The sequence below is a fragment of the Elephas maximus genome, chromosome 25 (genome assembly GCF_024166365.1).
Source record: "Elephas maximus indicus isolate mEleMax1 chromosome 25, mEleMax1 primary haplotype, whole genome shotgun sequence".
In the NCBI taxonomy this organism is placed as follows: Eukaryota; Metazoa; Chordata; class Mammalia; order Proboscidea; family Elephantidae; genus Elephas; species Elephas maximus.
The window spans coordinates 6,290,618-6,303,642 of record NC_064843.1 but is presented as its reverse complement, the minus strand read 5'-3'; the positions used below and the strand labels follow the sequence as shown (position 1 = coordinate 6,303,642).

Sequence of the window (13,025 nt, the reverse complement as noted above, 5' to 3'; positions counted from 1 at the left end):
GGCGGCTTTAAAGAACAGACGCATATTCTTGCAGGTTTAGGAGTCTGGGTTCAGGACCCTGGCTCTGGGGGGAGGCTGTCATTCTCTCTGTGGGCTCTGGGGGGAGGCTGTCATTCTCTCTGTGGGCTCTGGGGAAGGATCCTTGTGTCTTTCAGCCTCTGTAGCCCTGATCTTGGTTCCCTGGAGATCTCCACGAGGCATCTCCATGTTTGTGCTTGTTTCTCTGCCTTGTCTGCTCATTTTATAACTCAGAACGGATTCAGTTTAGGATCCACCCTGCGCTGATATGGCCTCATGGGCACAACAAAGGAAACCTTGTTCCCAAATGGGGTCACATCCACAGGCATAGGGCTTGAGGTTCCAACCCGTATTTTGGGGGGCACAATTCAGTCCGTAGCCCGGGGCTGCTCCCTGAGAACCGGCCGTGGTGGCTTCGCCCGCCTTCAGCTTCTCTCCCTTGCACAGGATTTTACTTAGGTCCAGGGCTATTTTTGGACCCTGCATGTTGAGAATGGAAAGAAAATGAATTTCTAATTTGATTCGTGTTCGGTGAATCCCTGTGACCTGATTTGAAGGGGACAATGCTGAGACACTGTCACCTCCAAACTGGCACCAGGGTTCCTGCTGCGAGACCTTCAGGGAGGCAGCAGCCAGCGTCCAGCAGGATTGTTGTAACCGGCTGGGAAACTGGGCCAAAGGCCTGACCAGCAACGCCGAGGCCATCTGAGAGCTCCTGAGCCACGGGCCTTGGGATTTATCTACTTCCTGGTCTGTTGACCTTTATGCTCTCACCTGGGCAGTCCCCTACCTGAATCTGCCTTTGCCGCCCTGACATCGAGTCCAGATGCCAGATATACAGGTTGGATGGAAAAACAGACACCTCAGCTTAGGGCTGAGCGAACTTTTCTTCCAGTTGTGGTAATGCGTGTGTCCCAGAACATCGGCCATTTCAGCGTCCTTCACGAGCGTAACTCAGTGACATGAACTCTGTTTATCATGTTGTTCAGCTGTCAGCCGTCTCTCTTTCCAAAGTTTTCCGTCACCCTTAACTCAGTCCCCTCCTACCCACCCCTAGTAGCCAATGATAAACTTGTTCACTATACGCTGGCCTCTTCTGGCACTTTCACATATGTGGGATCATACAGTATTTGTCCCTTTGTGACTGAGGTGGACCTTTAGCCTCTGGATACATGAAGGCAGTCTCCTGGTCCCAGGAGGCGCTGAATGAGACAGTTTCTTGGTTTTTGTTTTGTTTCTTTTCTTTCCTAAGATCCCATGGCTTTCTGGACTACAAAACAATTTTTTTTTTTTTAACATCCAAAAAGCTTTTTTATCCCACTTAAGAAGAAAAGGCACTATTCTTAAAACACATTTGATGTCTCACACCCATTATTTATGATTTTCTCATGAGTTATTTTTCTTATAGACTTTTTAAATGTGGACATAAACCCTAGAATGTCAGCGCAGAAAGGAGAGAGAATGCTTTGATGGTCGGCAGGCATGACGTTGGGATGTAATAAGGTTATGTGAACAGTGTTTAACTCTTTTCTTTAAAGTAAAGGAAGTTTGCCAACACGTGGCCTTGTGGGGGGCTCCATGAGGGTTCAAGGTAGAGGGGAACAACAATCATCAAACCCAGGCCAAAGAGCCATCTTCTCTGGGCACAGCGTTCTCGTTACCTGGGCACAACATTCTCCTTACCTGGGCACAGCGTTCTCCTTACCTGGGCACAGCGTTCTCCTTACCTGGGCACAGCGTTCTCCTTACCTGGGCACAGCGTTCTCCTTACCTGGGCACAGCGTTCTCCTTACCTGGGCACAGCGTTCTCCTTACCTGGGCACAGCGTTCTCCTTACCTGGGCCAGTTTGCCCTTGGAGTCCAATTTGCTTCTGGTTGAGCTTTCCTCTGCGCTGACAAAAGTCGACTTAGGGAGATTTTTTTTTAGGAACAGGAAATGAATTTCTTTGACGGAGAAAGCCTCGTCCTGTTAAAGCAGGGCAAGAAACCAACCACCCATCGGCCGACCCAGCTGCCTCTTTTCCTCTAATCCAGTGTTCACAGGATGGTCTAACCCGGTGTTCACAGGATGGTCTAACCCGGTGTTCACAGGATGGTCTGATCCAGTGTACACAGGATGGTCTGACCCCGTGTTCACAGGATGGTCTGACCCCGTGTTCACAGGATGGTCTGACCCCGTGTTCACAGGATGGTCTGACCCCGTGTTCACAGGATGGTCTGACCCCGTGTTCACAGGATGGTCTGACCCCGTGTTCACAGGATGGTCTGACCCCGTGTTCACAGGATGGTCTGACCCAGTGTTCACAGGATGGTCTGACCCAGTGTTCACAGGATGGTCTGACCCAGTGTTCACAGGATGGTCTGATCCAGTGTTCACAGGATGGTCTGATCCAGTGTTCACAGGATGGTCTGACCCAGTGTTCACAGGATGGTCTGACCCAGTGTTCACAGGATGGTCTGATCCAGTGTTCACCAGGATGGTCTGATCCAGTGTTCACAGGATGGTCTGACCCAGTGTTCACAGGATGGTCTGATCCAGTGTTCACAGGATGGTCTGATCCAGTGTTCACAGGATGGTCTGACCCAGTGTTCACAGGATGGTCTGACCCAGTGTTCACAGGATGGTCTGACCCAGTGTTCACAGGATGGTCTGACCCAGTGTTCACAGGGTGGTCTAATCCAGTGTTCACAGGATGGTCTAACCCAGTGTTCACAGGGTGGTCTAATCCAGTGTTCACAGGATGGTCTAACCCAGTGTTCACAGGGTGGTCTGACCCAGTGTTCACAGGATGGTCTGACCCAGTGTTCACAGGATGGTCTAATCAAGTGTTCACAGGATGGTCTAACGCAGTGTTCACAGGATGGTCTGACCCAGTGTTCACAGGATGGTCTGACCCAGTGTTCACAGGATGGTCTGATCCAGTGTTCACAGGATAGGCTCCCTTTGCTTTGATGAGCGTTTCTCTGAAATCGTACCTTTTCTTGTTCTTGTTGCCATGTCAATTATCCCCTCCGTGCATGTTCATATCCTTTGCCATTTTCTGTCTGTTTCTTGGGGTTTTGCAAGCATTTCTTGGATATCATACACTGTTGATTTTGCAAGGTGAAAAGTCTCCAATCTGATACTGATTGGTGTCTTCGTCAGTTATGGCTTTGTCGTTGTTGTTGTCATTGTTGTTGTTGTCGGGTGCCATCAAGTCAGTTCTGACTCATGATGACCCATGTGACAGAGTAGAACTGCACCATAGGATTTTCTCAGCTGTAATGTTTACAAAAGCAGACCACCAGGTCTTTGTCCTGTGGAGCCGACGGGTGGGTTCAAACCACCAACCTTTCGGTTAGCAGCCGAGTGCTTAACCATTGCTCGAAGGGACAGAAATCTTTCATTGTGATGTAGTAAGACCCATTCCTTTTCAGGGTTTAGAGTCTTGGGTCTTATTTAAACAACCTGCCCCATCCCAGAGTCACAAACATTGTCTCCTTCATTTTCTGTTAACATTACAGCTTCTGGTGTTGCAGGTAGGTCCGTAACCTCCAGAGACTCTGGTCTTGAATCGAGTGTGAGGTGGGGATCGTACACTTGAAACTTCCCCCAGGCCCTCCATTTCCCAGTTGGGTCCTTGGCCATCCCTCTGTCCAGCTTCAACGACAGGGAGCCCAGCCCTCACGTAGCCTCTGGCACGGTCTCTGTGTCATATGAACAGCACAAAGTGACCGTGAGTGCGGGTCAGACCCCTGGGAGGGCAAATGAAAGCATGAATCAGGGGCTCCTCCATGCACAGGGGGAGGGGCTGCTCACGCCCAGGCTTAGAGTAGGTTCTTTGCTCACCTTTTCTCACCACCAGGCATTTCCTTGAAAAAATTTAAAAACCAGGGTTTTCTCTTCTTTCTCTCTCTCCCCCACCTCTGCCTCCATCTCACACCCTGGCCTCCTTACTGCAGTCACCGTCTCAACCCAAGTGCTTCAGAAACAAACCCAACTTAGGAGTAGCTTAGAAAGAGGAGCCAGCTTAGAGAGACTCAGTGTTGGAGCAAGCGGGCTTTATTCCAGAGCCCAGCTGGCCCCCGGGGGACAGGCCTGACCTGGCACTGTTGACATGGGCCAGTTGGCAGGAGCAGCCCCGAGGGCAAGGTACCGATATTCTCACCTCTGAATATTTCCCTGGAAACATGCTTGACGCCACGCTGAGCATATATTTGTTTTCATCACCTCCACATTGGTGTTAGCAATAGTCATTTATAAACTCTCCATCTCTGAGCAGAATCCAGGATGCTGCACTGAAAAAACAAACAAAAAAAGGCTTCAAAAGAAAAAAAAATCCAACTGGGTACCTAAACCACCAGGGACATAATTAATTCCAATAGATTAAGAACAATAGAGGAGCTGCACAGGAGGAAGTCTTGGCTACGTCTGCCTTCGTCAGGGAGCACTGGTGGTGCAAACGATGGAGCGCTCAGCTACTAACCAAGAGGTCAATGGTTCAGACCCACCCAGCAGTTGTGAGGGAGGAAGAACTGAGGATCTGCTCCCATAAAGACCACAGCCCAGGAAACCCTATGGGGCAGTTCTGCTCTGTCACAAGGGGTCGCTATGAGTCCGAGTCAACATGATGGCACCCAACACCAACAACCTCTGTCCTTTTCTGCCCCTCACCATGCTCTCTGGGAATGACTGTCTGCTCAGCCTTTGTAGGCTCCTTCAGACGTCTTCAGAGCTCAAATCAGGAGCTGCAGGGAGGGGCCCGTATGTTCCCCCACGGTGGCCTCGGCTCAGATGTCTGCGTATCTCAGGATCCCTGTGACCGCTGCAGTGACCACGTCCCCACCACAGCTGTGTCACCCTGCGGAGGCCGACCACGCAGACGGGGAGGTGGCAGCAGCTGGAAGGGATGCCAACAAAGCAGGTGCAAAATAAACGTCTCTTGGTTTTTGCAGGTAATAGAGCTGAAGCCTAGTTTCTCAAAATTCACTGAGGGAGCAACTAAGTCAACGAGGCCTAGTCTTACAGGTTCCCTGAGAACAGGCTCAGGGGCCACCTGCGCAGATCCCCGGCACAGGGTGTTCCCAGCCCAGCCTGCCTCACTTTGAGCGGTAACCAGTTGCCATCAAGTAGGCCCTGACTCATGGCAACCCCGTGTGTGCACAGTAGAACTGTGCTCCATAGGGTTTTCAATGGCTGATATTTCAGAGGTAGATTGCCAGGCCTTTCTTCTGAGGCACCTCTGTGTGAACTCAAACCTCCAACCTTTCTATTAACTGTGCATATTAACTTTTTGCACCACCCAGGGGCTCCAATTTATACCTAAGAGCTTACGTTTGGTTTTTATCACCATCCTGTGGGATAAGGATTGTGTCCTCCCATTTTCAGGTGTGGAAACTGAGGCTTAGAGAAGTTGAGGGAGATAATACACGAGAAGGCTCAATGGCAGGCCCTTTGCGTGGTTTGCCTCTAACCCTTACTGCATCTTCACAAGCTGGGTTCTGATCTTCCACTTGCCATTGAGCCAATTCTGACTCGTGGCAACCCCACACGTGTCAGAGTAGAGCTTCGCTCCATGGGGTTTTTAATGGCTGATTTTTGGGAGGTAAATTGCCAGGCCTTTCTTCCTAGGTACCTCTGGTTAGACTCAAACCTGCAGCCTTTGGATTAGTGGTCCGATGTGTTAACTATTTGCACCCCCATCACGCCTATTATCTATCCAGAGGACAAATTCAGCATGGGAACTGTGGGTGCTCCCCAACCTGGGGGCATCAGGAATTGGCAGGCACCAGGTCCCGCTGGAAAAGACCCTTGGGGTGTCACTATTCTTGGCTATTTGGAATCCTGTACATTTGTGATTTACTCACATATTTTGCAAGTTTTTTTTTTAAGTGAGTGGTTTCCATGATGAGAAACATTTATAATCAGTTAAGCCTCAAAGCGCTCAGGTGCAGCTTTTTCACCAACTTTTAAGCCTCCGTCATTAGTATTTCTTAAAGGAAAACAGATTAACAGGCGGCAGGTAGTTAAACACTTTCTTGCTAAATATACTCATGGACTTGGATGATTCCCACTTTGGCATTTTCTCTAGTCTCGTTGTAGCATCTTGAGAAGAAGTATGTATCTTGGCCCAACTAGCTGGACACTCCCAACAGATGCTGTAATTATTTATGTAGAGATGTGAGGGTTTGCAGAGTTCACCATTTCTAGAAGATCAGTGTATGTGAAAATGAGGACAACTGAACTTTCCATTGTTGATTTAGGTGGTCGTAAGGGTGAGTTTTTTTTTTTTTTTTTAAGGGTGAGTGTTGCCTGGGGTGGGTGGTGTTTACCAAGTTGTGGGCTCTTCCTCCATCCTCACAGCCGAGGCTGGATGGGTTAGAGGGCGTCGGCACCTTGACAGCCAACCTCACGCTGACATATTGGGCCCTGGAATGGGGAGGGGTCTCTGGTGGAGGTCATGTCACCATCAAGAGAAGACAGATGAGCGGCCCCTGCTTCTTGACCCTCCTTCCCAGTGGCTACGTGCTCCCTGGTCTCATCGCCCAGCCCCTACAGTGGGAACTCACAGTGAGCCCACTGCATGGGTCAGGAGCCCTGGCCCACAAGGTCACAAAGCCCCGTGTATAGCTGGGAGGGGCTGGGAAGGGGGAGAGCACAGAGCCCAAGGGCTGGGTGACCACCTAGGGTCAGCACTCTTGTCTCTCTTGGGGGGATGGGCACATGGCTGGGGCCAGGAGACCCCCCAGGAGGCTTTGGGGCCCCGAGGTGATGTGGGTCACCTGCAGCTTTTCGTGGGGCAGGTTTGCCCTTCATCACCTTCCTTGTGCCCAGCGGGGTGTGCACCTGTCTTTGAAGTCCTCACAGGAATCCTGCAGTGGTGTGGGCGGGTCTTCTGTCTTTTGGGAAGTCTGGAAGCTCACATTTCAGAATGAGCCCTGACAGAGGACAAAGAAGGCAACCACAGAGTGGTCCCTGTTTAGGTCCCTTCTGGTGCAAGCAGTATGTGCTCGGCCACTAACAGAAAGGTTGACGGTTCAAAACTACCCAGTGGTGCTGCGGAAGAAAGGCCTGGCGACCTGCTTGCATAAAGATTATGGCCAAGAAAACCCTACGGGGCAGTTCTACTCTGCCACACATAGTCGCTGTGAATCGGCATAGACTCGAGATCAACGGGTGTGGTTTTGATTTGGTCCCTGTTCTTACCTCAGCTTCAGAGAAGAGACCCACCTGGCAGGAAGGGGGACCCCAGCCTGTCAGTAGGATGGCCCAATAAGCATGCTTGGCAACCACAGGAGGAGATGCCACGTGGGTCTGGGGGTTACATAATGGAGATGCCCATGACAGGAAGCACCGGATTCCGTTGCTGGACAGCTGAGCTGATGGGCAGAGCAGGGCTGGTGTTGCTGAGACTGAACGCAGCAAGGCCTGCTCCTCCTCCCATGGGACGTGTGCTCTGCAAAAACGGTGGTGACCAAGGGCCCTTACCTGTCTCTCGGGGTGCTCACGGTTTAAAGGCTGAGCCTTTGCAGCCTTGGAGAACTCCTACACCCTGCAGAGACCGGGCCTGAGAACCCACAGCTGCTCTGGCCCTTGCTGGCCGTTCGCCTGGCCAGGGGCTCAGCTTCACGACCTGAGTGTGTCCTCCCATTTTCTGGGAGCAGCGGACGCAGGGGGGCAGCTGGAGAGACGGGAAAGACCAAGATCAAAGGGTTGAGTGGATAGGAGCCGGGCGTACAGGAACCAACCAGTCACCATGGAATCAACTCCGGCTCATGGCGCCCCCACGTGTGTCAGAGTAGAACCCACAGGGTTTTCAGCGGCTGATCTTTCAGAAGCAGATCACCAGGACTTTCTTTGTAGGCTCCTCTGGATGGACTCAAACCTCCAACTTTTTGGTTAGCAGCCAATGGTGTTAGCCATTTTCACCACTGGAGACTCCTTTGGTGGGAAAGCACTGACCAATAACGCCTTAAATCAGCCTGAGCTGGCCCTGTTTCTGGGGGCTGGACAAATGCCCACAGGTCACTCACACAGACGGCCATTGGCACATTCCTTGAAGCACAGAAAACATGTATGTCAGGAGTTAACACCTTCATGTTGCTTTATTTTCTTCAAACCAGCCTCCCAGCTCCCCCTAGGGATGCGGGTTATGTCCTCGGACCCCCAGTAATCTCCCCACTGGCTGCCAAGATCTGAGTTGTGCCAGTGAACCTCCTTCCCCAAATCCCAGCTCAGGGTCTGCCTGGAAGGGGCGTTCCTGGGCTTGTGGTTGTTGACCCGCCCGCCCATGGGCACTTGTTTACAATTTCGTGTCATGGATCATCTGCAGAGAGCGGGGGCCCAGCCTGGTCAACTTGTGGGGTGAAGGAATGCTGTGAGTGGGGTCTTACTGGGGTGCAGGCGGGGTACTGGGGGGTTCTGAGCAGCTGGTGCTGGAGTAGGATGTGAGCATTTGGGTAAGGGGGCCTGGCCGCAGCGGGGAGCAGACCCCGCAGAGAAGAGCTGCTCACAGGACTAGTAGTTCCTCTGTGGTGTCCTAAGGAAAAAGTGTGTATCCTGGCCCAGCTCGCTCAGAGATGCTATCGTTATTACTGCAGGGACATGACAGTTAGCAGAATTGATGATTTCTAGAAAATCAGCGAATGTGAAAATCAGGGCAACTGCATCTTCTGGATTTAGGACGCTCGTGACGATAAGGAGGATCGTTTGGCCTGACCTGGGGAGCCACGGAAGGTTCCGGAGCAGTGGATGCCACAGCTGGAGTGCTGCTGGGGGAAGACCCTCTGCTCTGGGCATGTGAGAGACATATGTGATGTCTATGCTGAGGGGGGAGATGGGGCGAGCCAGCTGGCTCTGTCCCTGGTCAGACACTGTAGGCCAAGCCCCCCCTCCCCTGCCCTCCACACCGCCCACCTCCCATTCCCCGCTCCTTGTATGCATCCTGCTTTGTTATTTGGTCTCCTCAGAACTAGGAGGAGGACACCGATCAATGAAATGATTTCCTGAAGTTGTGTCCAGCCAGGCAGTTTATTGAAAAGAAAAATCCAAATAGTTCTTTTCTCCTCCCAAAGCCATTCCTATAGCAAAGTGGTGGCCATCCCTCTGGACTGACCACAGAGCTGACACATCACGAGATGCTGATGGTCCTTCTCTGTTGGGCTTGCAGTGCAGGCCACATGGCATTGAGGTGAGCACTTTGCTCCTCGTGGACTCTGCTGGAATCCAGTTCTGCCTCTCAGGGCCATCCTAATCGCAGTCCTCCAGGGCAGAGTCCAGCGTTACAGTTTCATGTTTCATGGTGAACGGGTCATCTATTTGCAATCCGTATCACACACAGGAACATTGTTGGACAGGTGGGGTTTCCTACCTAGGGTTGTAGCTGGTGCTGGGTGTCCTGAAGGAAGGCCATTCTCACACACCCCAGAGGAGGGGCAGCGCTCAGTGGTGTTTGGGAAGGACCTGCTGGGCAGGGCTGGCAATGGTGGGTGCAGCAATGGTGGGCGAGATGCTGGTGGCCATGGTGCCGTGCAGGGACAGGACCTCAGAGCACAATACACGGCACCGGAGCCGAGCCATGGTCTCTGCATCCAGGGCACGCTGTACACCTCTTCTGGGATGCCTTTGGTGGAGGGCAACTACGCTGGTGGCTTGCTCTAGCCCAGAACTTGAGGGGAGCCCGGCAAGGAGTTCTTTTAGATACTTGTCCTCTCTAGGGCGTGTTCGTGGCTGAACAAACTCAGAGATGAGGGCTAACAGGGCACCCCTGTGGACATGGGTGTGTAAAGTCTTTTATCATGGTACCTTTAAGAGTTACAGATAGATGGACCAATGGGCGGTCGGATGGATGGATGGATGGGTGAATGGATGGATGGATCAATAGATGGATGGTTGATGAGTAGACTACAGAGATGGGTGGATGGATGATGAATAGATAAATTACAGATAAAGATAGGTGATGGATAGATGGATGGATAAGCAGACATAGATAGTAGATAGATGGACGGACAGACAGATGTATAAATATTTACGACATACAAAATGGAACAAGAAGAATAGAGGTGAAAGCTGTTGTTTACCAACATGTTCCATAATTTATTAACAAAGATGTTTAAGTTATTTTAATTTTACTCCATGTTTTTTAAATCTACCTCTGGGCTCCCTGGAGAGGGGTGTTTGTTGGTTTGTCTGTTGGCCGTGCCTGGTCTTCTATGTTTTAATAAGAATCAGACACAGAATTGAAGCACCCTCCCTGGGAGTGCCATCCTGGTTTACCAAATGCCAATTTCCAGCCTACCTTCCCAGTGCTCTCCTGTGGGCTCCCAGGGACGAGTGGCCCTCTGTGCCGGGAGGCCCGCACAGGCCCTGGCGGGTTGGGTCAGGCCTGGTCACCCACCCTCACTTGTGGGGGTTTGTGGAGGACTCTGCGTGTTCGGTGCGCATGTTCGTAGGTGCTCTGGGAGCCCTCTGCATCTGTTCCTGTTTTGAGCCGCACTGCTAATATTTGTCCTGTGACTCTTCAAACGGCACCGTCAATATTTCCTTAGGCAAAGGTCAGTGTAGTGAACTGGTGTTTCTGTAGCAGAACCGCCATCAGGGAGAGTTTAAATTCAAGAGAAAATTTCTAATGACCCCCAATTCCAGATAGGGCACTAAGGCGTCTCTGGGACCTGCCGTTGGCCGAGAGGTCATGTCCTGTTCCTCCTGTGCACCGTGCAGCCACCCAGTCGGCAGCAGTCACACCGCCATCAGGCTTCACGTCATCTAACTTCCTGCAACAACAGCCTGTCTGCTGCTGGCTGACAGAACACGCCTGAACACAAGTTCATTAGCCCGTGGAAGCCTTCCCGTTAATTGCAAAGCTAGTCCCGGGAATTGCCGAGTTCATATTTCCATCTGTGCGCCGGTGCCATAATAAAGAGTGTTTTGGACACAGGTTAATTTGGCTAAAATACCAGGCAGTCGATCAGAGTAACAAAGCCGTCAACGGCCGCATCTGTCAATCCCGGCTCTCGGCACCACAGCCCTGCTTCCAGAGCCTCGCTGGTTGGCGCGAGCTGGCAGGATTACAGCAAACGACCACGGCAGCTGCAGAGAAAATACTATTCCAGGACTAAACACCGAACAGCTGGGTGTTGCGCTGGTGAGGGTGGTTTATAGTTCGCGTCCTTTCTGGAAGTAAAACGTAGTCATTGAGAAATAAGATGGCTTTAATATTTAATTCGGATTATTGGTGTTATTTACATTTGTTAATTTTACATTTCACTTAATTTGCCGCAGATGGGAGCCCTCTTTGAAATGAAGTGCGTGTGTGAGCTTCTGTCTGAAGATCCCTAGTACACATAGGTGTTTAATTTAAAAACACAAATAGATTAAGTGTATAAAGTGTAATTATTAAAATGGCCCACTGCGAAGGCCCTTTGTTCCCTCCACACTTCAGAGCGTGCTCTGAGGTTCTTGGCAGCCAGCCGTCAATCTCTGGTGATCAGTACGTATCGTTGTGCAATCGGATCCTGTCCTCTGGGGCAAGCCTCACATCTGGATCGATCCCCGGAGGCCCACCGCTGTCGGGGACACAGGAATGCGTCAAGCAATAGTAGGAGCAAGAAAAGGAGCGAGAAAATGGCCCTGGAGGATGAGGTTCTGAAAATCATGCCCGTGCAGAAGCAGCAGTGTGTGGCCAGTGGATCCGGTCCAGGCATCCATTGCTATCAGGGACGACAAGGGCCGTGCTGGCCCGGGTGTTAAGTGCTCCAAGGAGTGGCCACCGCCGTCCTTGGGGCCATCTTCCTGGCCGAGCTCCACATCATTCCCGTGTGGCAAGACTCCTGGGGGAACGAGGTCAGCAAGCCCCATACTGTTCCCTGCAATGTAGGGAAGTGGGAGGTGGGACTTCCTGAGCCCCTGACCCCCATCCCCTTCTAGGCGACCGGCTGCTGCAGCTCTGTGCTAATAACGCCTCATCCCTGCCACCACAGGCACCGGCACCGGCACCAGCACCGGCACCGTCTCAGCCCCTGTCCGTGGGCCCAAGAAGCTGCTGATGATGGCTGCTATTGATGACTGCTCCACCTCGGCCAGGGGCTGCACTGCCACCCTGGGTAGCTCCACCAAGGCCGCCTTTGATACCATCCCCAAGACCTACAGCTGCCTTACCCCAGCCTCTGGAAAGACACCATGTTCACCAAGACTCCCTACCAGGAATCCACCGACCATCTGGTACAGACCACAGCAGAGTCTCTGTGCAGATGACCCGGGAGTCCACTGACCATGAATTAATTAAGGCTGAAAAGAGAAAGGAAAGGGAAAGCATGATTTGGGGGGTCCATGACTGTGATCACAAAATATGGAAGTGGTGGGGAGAGGCTTCCAGAAGGCCTTTGTGCCCGGCCTGACGTGCCAACCTGCTCTCTCCATTCATGCATGTACAGAAGAAACACATGTGTACCACAGCCTCAGGTGTACTCTGGACACCCCTTCCCTCTAAGGAAGAGAGCCCTGGACAGCCAGCACTGGGCAGCCACTGTGAGCTAACTTGTCCAAAGCAAGACAAGGCATCAACCGGCCAGGAGCAGTTTAAGTGTGCAGGGTGAGAAGGTCCTTGGATAACTGGATTTAGAACAGGAGGGATGCAGGCCACACTCACCCCAAGGCCAGCCATAGGTGGCCTGTGCCCAAGGGACCAATGGAGAGACAGGAAGGGTCAACGCTTCCCCAGCCCAGGAGCCTCCTCTGCAGATGGCACAGGCTGCCGTTCTGGGGCCCTTCCTACAGAAGACCGACCTAGAAATCCACATGAAAAATCAACTGATGCACAGCCAGGCGATATTCTGCTAGACCAGAAATAGAAGGATGACATCCAGTTGTGAACATGCTGGCCGGCAGCTGCAGGCAGGTTAGCAAACGTCTCTGGGACTCAGTCTCCCCACCCATAAAACGGGGCTGGAGGATTGAGTAAGGTCATGTCTGGAGAGAGTTCATGAGGCCCTGCCCAGTGCAGATGCCTGAAGAACAGCGAGGCATTTCG

The 13,025-nt window shown here is 51.9% G+C and overlaps 1 protein-coding gene and 1 pseudogene across 1 annotated transcript in view; both read left to right on the top strand.

Annotated features, from left to right (window-relative positions):
* The window catches only part of LOC126067531 (cadherin-4), a 709,326-nt gene that overhangs the window by 394,604 nt on the left and 301,697 nt on the right, over window positions 1–13,025 (top strand). The gene's annotated exons all lie outside the window — the stretch shown is intronic.
* LOC126067544 (40S ribosomal protein S2-like) lies at window positions 11,621–12,393 on the top strand (annotated as a pseudogene).